Genomic DNA, 9,249 nt, shown 5'->3' on the forward strand with positions numbered 1-9,249 from the left:
GTGAGTTCCAGTACGCCCTTTTCTATCTTTGCTTGCCCTTGAAGAAGAACACGAAGTTTGTCATTCACTGGAGGTTGGGGTGGGTGTGAGGTTTCATTGGTTGGGGGAGAGGGTTCAAAATAAGAATGTGGTGGTTCTTGGGAGTAATTGGATTGGGATTGTGGTGGATAAGGGTCATATGGTGGTGAATGGTGAAAAGGAACTTGTGAGTGTGGTGGTTCAAATCTATGTTGAGAGGATGGTCTATAAGCACAGGGTGGGGCTTGTTGGTAATTGCAAGGTGGTCTACCATGTCTATTAGCTTGGTATGCATTGTATAGTGGTCCTCGTCCATGATATCTTGGAGGGTGTTGTTGCCTAAAGGGTTGATCAGATCCTCTTGGCTCCATCCATCCTTGATTACTCTGACCTTGATGCATGTTCCTACTATAACTTCCGTTCCTTTCAACAATATTAGAACCAAACTCAAAGCGAGAGGGGTGAAAATTAATAGTAGCTAATAAAAATAAAAAGGGAGAAAACAAAAAACAAATAAACAAATAAAAAAAATATTTACAATAACCAATAATAAGGCACACGTTTGCAGATCCCCGGCAACGGTGCCATTTTGAAGAACGGAAGATTGACGGTTTAGAATTCAGAATAAATTCCCGTTGCAGGTATAGTTTCTAAACCGAGCAATCGACCTTCCTTACAAACGTTTTGGTTGTCACAAGTAACAAACCCCTTTAAAATTGATAACCAAAGTATTTAAACCTCGGGTCGTCTTCTCAAGGAACTGCAGGGAGGTATGTTCTTATTATTGGTTATGAGTTTTGTAAATTGGGGTTTTGAAAGTAAGGAACAAATAATTTAAATGACAAATAAAATAAATAAACAACTGTAAAATAAACTCTTGGCAAGGTATGAAAATTCGGAAGTCCTATCCTAGTTGTCCTTATCAATGGTGATGAGAATTATATTTTGCTCTCCACTAAGTCAACCTCTAACTATTAAGGTAAGTTGAGTGGGTAAATCAATTTAACGCCTAAAGTCGTAGTTAATTCCTAAGGAAAGACTAGAATTATAGGGATTTAAATCAATCAGCAAGGATATCAGTTATTAATCACGATGAGTTTGACAACTCAAGAGTTACCAATTAATCAACCAAAGCCAAAAGAGGAAAATCTAGATTATTAATGTAAATAAAAGAAAGCAGTCATAATTTTGAAATACCTCAAATTATATTAAATAAAAAATTAAATCTAAACATGAATGGTTCATAAGCCAAATTGGCAATAAAAGTAATTAAAGGATAACATTAAAATAACTGAAAGTAAAAGAGAAATATAAAGTAAAAGAAATGTTGAACCTGATGAAGAGTTGAAATTCTAAATCCTTTAAGAGGAATTCTAATCCTAAAAACCTAAGAGAGAGGAGAGAACCTCTCTCAATAAAAACTACATCTAAACTATGAAAAGTGAATAATTGAAGACATTCTAATGAATGGATGCATTCCCCCACTTTATAACCTCTAATCTGTGCCTTCTGGACTTGGATCTGGGCCAAAAAGGGATTCAGAAATTGCTAGGAGCATTTTCTGTAGTTTCTAGTGCGTGGCGTCTGTCATGCGTCCGCGTGGGTCACGCTGTCACGTCATCTGGAGTTTTCCTTGTCACGCGTTCGCTTCGGTCACGCATATGCGTCATCTGTTCTGCTCTTGGCGCGCGTCCGCGTCAGTCACGCATTCGCGTCGCTGCCAGTTTCTTCAAAAACTCCATTTTGTGATTTCCTTCCATTTTTGTATGTTTCCTTTCCATCCTTTAAGTCATTCCTGCCTTAGAAGATCTAAAACTACTCAACACACAAATCACGGCATCGAATGGTAATAAAGGGTAATTAAAATAATTATTTTTAAAGCATTGGAAACGTGTTTTTCACATATATCACATAATAAGGAAGGGAAAGTAAAACCATGCAATTTACATGAATAAGTGGGTGAAGGGTTGAATAAATCACTTAAATTGAGCACAATATATATCATAAAATATGGGTTTACCAATCAACAATTGGGACGATCTAGTGAGCAAGTTCCTTGCCAAATTTTACCCACCTCAAAGGATCATTGGGTTGAAGACTGAAGTACAAACATTCACACAAATGGACACTTAGCCCATCTATGAAGCATGGGAGAGATACAAGGCTCTAATTAGGAAATGCCCTCCTGAAATGTTCAATGAATGGGACAGATTGTAGAATTTTTATGAAGGTCTGACATTGAAATCTCAGGAGGCTCTTGATCACTCAGCAGGAGGCTCTCTATAATTGATGAAGACTGCAGAGGAAGCCCAAAATCTCATTGATATGGTGGCTAACAACCAGTATTTCTTTGCTCACCAAAGGCAACGCCAACCATCACAAAGGAAAGAAGTGATGGAGTTGGAAGGAGTGGACTCAATCTTAGCTCAAAACAAAATGATGCAGCAGCAAATTCAACAACAGTTTGAGCAAATGGCCAAAATGATTGATAGCCTCCAAGTTGCAGCAGTCAACACAAGCCAACCATCATCCACATGGGGGATAAATAAAGAAACTCAAGAGGATCAACAGCAAGAAAACGTCCAGTATATGCACAACCAAAATTCTGGGCCAAATGAGGTTTATGGTGACATTTACAACCCCTCCAGGAAGAACCACCCCAACCTCAGATGGGGAGACAATCACAATCAAACTCAACAGCCATGGCAAAGGACTACAAATCAAAACAGTTGGAAAAACACAAACCACAACAACCAGCAGAATAATAACCAAAACACATACAGAAAACCACAAAATACTTACCCCAATTCTAACCATCATCCATCCAATAACCAAGCCACCAATCAAAATACTTATCCTCAACCCTCAACACCCCACAACCAACCAATCTCATAGGACTCTGAGAGGATCACCAACTTGGAGATCTTAATGGAGAAAATGATGAAGCACCAAGAGATGACAACAAAGAACCAAGAAGCTTCCATGAAGAATAAGGAAAGACAGATTGAACAGCTTTCCAAGCAAATTGCTATTGAGAGACTTTTAAGCTCACTCCCAAGTGACACCATTCCTAATCCAAAAGAGGAATGCAAAGCTATACAGCTAAGGAGTGGAAAGATCTTGGTAAAAAATGAAGAAGCAACTAAGAAGCCAAGGGAAAATGACAAGAAACATGGTGAAAAAGAGGAAGCCAATGATGAGGATGCAACAGCAAGCAAGCAAACTTCAAAGCAGGCTCAAGAAAAGGAGGAGCAGCCAAAAATTTCAAGAAAAGGGAAGGAAGCAATTGAAGAACCAACCAAGGATCACAGGCAGGGAGTGAACTTCACACCTCCATTGCTATATCCCCAAAGGTTCAACAAGGAGACTAAGGACCAACACTTCCCTAAATTTCTCCAAATCTTTAAGAAATTGGAGATCAACATTCCCCTGGCTGAAGCACTAGAGCAAATGCCCCTGTACGCCAAGTTTTTGAAGGAGCTTATTAATAAGAAGAGAAGTTGGCAAGAAAATGAAACTATACTGCTTACTGAAGAATGCAGAGCATTAATCCAGAAAGGACTCCCCCCTAAACTTGAAGATCCTGGAAGTTTTTTTCTACCTTGTGCCATTGGCAGTATGACCATCAACAAGGCAATGTGTGACTTAGGGGCTAGTATCAATCTGATGCCTTCCTCTCTAGTGAAAAAGCTATGCATAGAAGAAGTGAAACCAGTACAGATGTCTTTAGAATTGGTGGACAAGTCAGTGATATGTCCCAGGGGTGTGATTGAGAACCTTCTAGTCAAGGTAGACAAATTCATCTTTCTTGTAGATTTTGTGGTCTTAGATTCAGATGAGGATGAAGGTGATTCCATTATACTGGGGAGACCATTCTTGGCCACTGCTAGGGCCATTATAGACGTAGAGCAAGGAGAGTTAACCCTCAGAATGCATGATGAAAGCGTCACCCTGAATGTATTTCCAAAAACATAACTCATTGATGAAAAGAAAGACTACATGGAAACTGACAGGAAAAACTTGTAGTGGAAGGAAGGAATTAACAAGACAATCAGCAGTTACCTTCCAAAGCAAGAAATAGATAATACAGCAGAGCAAAAAGAGAGAGAGACTGTGTAGAATGATGAAGAAATTCAAGAAGACATTGAAGTACCATTGAGAAGAAGAGTCCCAAAGTGAAACCTACTGTCAAAGAAGGAGGATCAGCAAAAAGAAGGAAGAAAAAAAAGAACAAGACTAAAAAGGGTTGGAAGAACAAAAAGATTCCAACAGAGGGGTTCTCCAAGGGTGATAAAGTACAGTTGATCTATCAACAACTGGGGGCAATCCAACAAGCTGATGACTACTATACTGTCAGCAAAATACTCTCGCTAGAGCATGCCGAAATTGAACATCAAGGAACAAAGAAGAAGCTCACAGTCAGGGGGGATAAGCTGAGACACTACAGTCATCAACCACCATAAAAGAGGGGTCCAATGTCAAGCTAATGACAATAAAAGAGTGCTCCATGGGAGGCAACCCATGATTTAAGATTCTTGCTCGTTTTTGAATTCAATAAATTATGATCACCTTAGCATGATTTTGAATTTTATTAGATATACTTGACAGATGCATACACTATTTTGAAACACATGCCAGACTTCTAAGTTTGGTGTGCTTGACAGCACACAAAAATCAGCTTTTCAAGCATTCTTAGATCATATGCTTAGTCATCTCGATGAAGTATTTGACCAAACATTAAGTTTGGTGTCTGCATATGTACTAATTTTCAGAAGAATCAACTTTTGTTCAAAAAATCAAAGTCATGCATAGATGAATCATACATTGTTTTATTTCAGGAATTTATATTAGAAAATGAATTAGAACTTATGATGAAAGCATCAATTGTGATAAATTGCTTGCATTTGACATCAATCCCTTAGCAAGAGACAAGTTTGGTGTTCACCAAACCTTGGTTCACTAAGTAAGGGACACAATTGGTCTTTTATGACTAAGAAACATAATAAATAATCCAAGCATTCACCACTTCATCACCGTGCTACAATTGTGTCCTAAAGTATACCATTTTCATTTAATTAGGAAAAAGAAGGTTGAGGAAAAGACAAGATGAAGATACAGCTATGACAAGCCAAGAGAGAAGGATCACATGTGCCTAGAGAGGTGTGCCTACCTTGGAAAGCAAAAATCTGCATGCTACTCACCTTGGAGGACGAACCTCATGCAACCAATGGGAAGAGAATCCTTGTCAATCCTCAAGAGAACATGCAAGCCGTTCATCTTATGAAGTTACTATGTTGTTCAACTCAATCTCCACCCTTCATAAGTCATGACCGAATCCCTCTTCAAGTATGGTCTTCGTCCAAAGCTTTAACGCCCTGCCTATAAATAGGTTGGGACATTTCTTGCATCACATATTCATACAAGTCTTCCTTACAATCATAAGTCCTTGTTCCACCTTGTGCAATCCTAAACACCTCTCACTTCCCTCTCAACAGCAACATTTCTTTCTTCATTCTCTTTACACTATAAAATTGTACCTCAACCAACCACAAATCCACCTTTGCCTTCTCCCTCAAATTGAATTCATGGCTTCATCAAGTTCAAAGAGAAGACAAGGGAAGGAACCAATGGTAACCGAGCCCCCATCCTATGATACAAGGAAGTTTAGATCTCAGTTTCATGAAAGAAAATATCATAGATTCATGAAAACAAAGCACATCATTCATGAGAGGGGTTTTGAGCTGAGGGACGGGGAATACCCCATCATGAGCAGATCACTAGGGAAAGAAGGTGGGATCTTCTATGCAATCCTCTCACTAAGATTAGTGCAGTCATGATCAGGGAATTTTATGCAAATGCTGTGAAAGAGAGTGAAGACAACATCCCTTACAAAAGTTATGTTAGAGGAGTTGAAGTGGATTTCAGTCCAGCATACATTACAAGGGCCTTGAAGTTGAGAACCATAACTTATGAAGAGCTCAGCTATGAGGCCAGACTGCAGGGAGAAAATGACCCTGATGAGATCTTACAGGGTATATGCTTGGAAGACACAGACTGGGAAAGAGATTCAAAAGAAATCCCAAGCCAATTGAAAAGAATAAATCTCATTCCTGAGGCCAAGGGGTGGTATGAGATAGTGAGGAGATCTATACTCCCTACTGGAAACACCTCAGGGGTCACAATCAAGTGAGCACTCTTGACATACTGTATCTTACATGGGGGAGAAATCAACCTTGCACAACTCATAGCCGATAGTATTCAAGAGATAGCTGAGAGCAAAAATAAATCAACTAGGCTCGGCCATCCAAGCACCATTCTAAGGCTATGCAACAAAGTTGGAGTGATTTTTGAAGATGAGGACACAGAGAAAGTAAAAAATGGGACGGGGATCACAAAGAGAAACATGGAAGGAATTACTGAGGATGATGATCAAGAAGAAAGCCCCAAAGGAGAAGAAGATCACAGGAAGGGGAAGAGCAAGCTCACAGTGCCATAGATATGAGTCAACTACAAAGAGCTCTTGAGGAAATATCACAACAAAATGTGAGAGAACAAGAGCAATATTCATGGCACCAAGAGCAATATCTACAGCACCGGGAGCAATATTTAAAAGATAGGGAGCAAAATGAAGCTTGGCAGCACAGAATGAAGGAAAAACTAGAGAGCTGGCAGCAACAAATGATGGTCCAACAACAAGAATTTCAAGCCAAGATTCTTGAGGGGCAAAGAGAACAAACAACAAGACTTCAAGAGTCATATGACAAAATGTTCCTGACCCAAGCCAAATATAGGGAATATACTCACAACTTGTATCAGTGGAAAAATATTCATCATACTATTGGAGAGATTAGACATGTGCAACAAATAGAGTCTGATGAAAATATGCAAGCAAGGTTAGAGTATTTGACCCACAATATGCCAGCACTAGATCCACAAATCAAACCATTTGAGTAGTGCCAAGAATTTAGAGATCGACAGAAAGCAAGATCTCATCACTTCAAAGAGGTAACACATGAAAGATTGGAGGCAGTTGGGCTCTCAGGTCTATTAGATCCTGTCTGGGATAGAAGGTGCCCTAGTGAAGAAATTCAGGACTACTCCAAGCTCTGGAAGAGAAAGAAGAAGAAGGGAGAATCAAGCAATAATCAGGGACATGACAACTAGATGGTGGTGAAGTTCTTTCATTATTTCAAACTAAATAAGGAAGATGTGTATCTGAAACATGATATACCTCCAATTGTTCTTTGTTTTGCATATATTTTAGCTTAAAAAGTTATCTGCATAATAATTGTCATCCTTCATTAGCTTGAATATTCTATTTTGCTCCCTTTGCTGTTTGAATAAAAGAAAGATATTTGATTTAGAAAAGTAATTGTTCAATGTTGCAAAAGTTAGGATGAAAGTTAGTGGTGGCATGTGTTTGATTCAATTGTTAGCTCACAAAATAATTGCTGCATAATGACATGTTACTTGAAGCTTAAGCTAGTTTGCTACTGTGATCCTTCAACTAATAAAAATCCCTTGAAAATGAATCAAAACAGAAAGAAAAAGAAATATAAAAGCCAAAAAGTGTCAAAGAAACAAACAATAAGGCTAGACACTAATAGCTTGGACACTAGGACACATGCCTGTGGTGTTTTTGTACTAGGATATGCTTGGACAAGTAAGTTCTAAGGAGTATTTCAAAACTTGGCCACTTAGATCAACTGATTTGGGATTGCCAACTGAAAGTCCACAATAAAGAGCAACCTAGCTACAAAACACTTAGTTATCCAAAGAGATGCTGGGCATCAATGATCCTAGGAAGAAAAAAATGAGCCATGTGTCTGTGGTGAAGGAATATTGAGTATAATTAAGCCAAAGGCTACTGCAACATTTGCCACCAAGCCTTCAATAAGTAATAAGCTCTCTAAGCAAAAGAAAGAAGGAAAAAGTTAACAAGGGAAGTAAGCAAAAAGTAAGGCATTGTAGTAGCAACCTTAGTGAACCCTTGAGGAAACATTGCCTGTTTAACAGCAAGTAATAAATGAGCTACTATTGATCTGCATAAAACCCCATGAACCAAGTTCAACTATACGCTAAATAAGGACATGCATACTTCTCTATTTCATGTTATCTTCTCTTATGTTTAATGCTTGCTTGGGGACAAGTAAGTTTTAAGTTTGGTGTTGTGATGACAAGTCATCTTAGCCTAGTTTTACTAGTCTTTTTCTTTGTTTTTATTAGGTTTTATGCACTTTCTTGCATTGTAAGTAAGTAATTTGGAATGGAATTGCATGGTTTCTTTGAATCAATCAATCACCATTTAATTAATACTAAATCATGAGGTTTAAACTAAATTTAATTGATATTTAAATGATTTATAAACCTTGTGAATTTGGTGATACTTTGATTGGTTGTTTTGATTACTTGTAGGTGAAGAAAAGAAGAAAACAAGAAAGTGTGGCCTAAGAAGCGTGGCCCAAGGAAAAGAAGAGTGTGGCAAAGGAAATTAGGAAGCATGGCACATGGAAGAAGGAAGCACAACGCTCTCTTCAGGAGCGGAGCACTCTCTCAAGGGAGCACAACAATGAACCAAGAAAGCAAGGCTTGATGCTATGCTCCCCTTGTGAGCGGAGCACAATTTGGAACCAAGAAAGAAAGGGGAGAAGAATGATGCTCCGCTCTTGCCAAGAGCATTATCGGGCTTCATCCCAAACAATTACAAGGGAAAATGTTTGCCAATGCTTGCCACAAGGTTCGAACTCAGGAGCAAGGGGGAGTGGGGGAGCGCTACTCACAAAGGAAATAAGCCAAAAATGGCTAAAATGCTACCCCCAAGGATCGAACAAAGCACCTTAAGGAAGCAAGGAGTAAGGCGCCATTTCCTTCACAAAGAAAAAGAACCAGCGCATGCCTCCAACAAGTTTTGAACTTGGGACCTCACCCAAGCAAAAGGAGTGTTACGCTCCCAAGGAGAGCAGAGCGCTACTCTCCTCATTCCTTGCATAACATGACACGGCCAGGGAAGCTTGGAGCGCGCAACATGACACGGTCAAAGAGCTTGGAGTGCACAAGACACACACCAAGGCAAGCCAATGCTACGCTCTCCACAAGAGCGGAGCGCTATCCTGATTGATACCCAACTTGGCACGCAACAAAGAGGCCAAAGACAAGCCTCAATGCTCTGCTCCCCACAAGAGCAGAGCACTCCACTGGGAGCAACACTCTTGGGCTAAATATTGGACCAAA

The 9,249-nt window shown here is 39.3% G+C and overlaps 1 pseudogene; it reads left to right on the forward strand.

Moving 5' to 3' along the window:
• The first annotated feature begins 5,603 nt into the window (after positions 1-5,603).
• LOC148555824 (uncharacterized) lies at positions 5,604-7,182 on the forward strand (annotated as a pseudogene).
• The last annotated feature ends 2,067 nt before the right edge of the window (positions 7,183-9,249 follow it).

This window comes from Arachis ipaensis, chromosome B6, assembly GCF_059453495.1.
Source record: "Arachis ipaensis isolate K30076 ecotype BB chromosome B6, ASM5945349v1, whole genome shotgun sequence".
Lineage (NCBI taxonomy): Eukaryota > Viridiplantae > Streptophyta > Magnoliopsida > Fabales > Fabaceae > Arachis > Arachis ipaensis.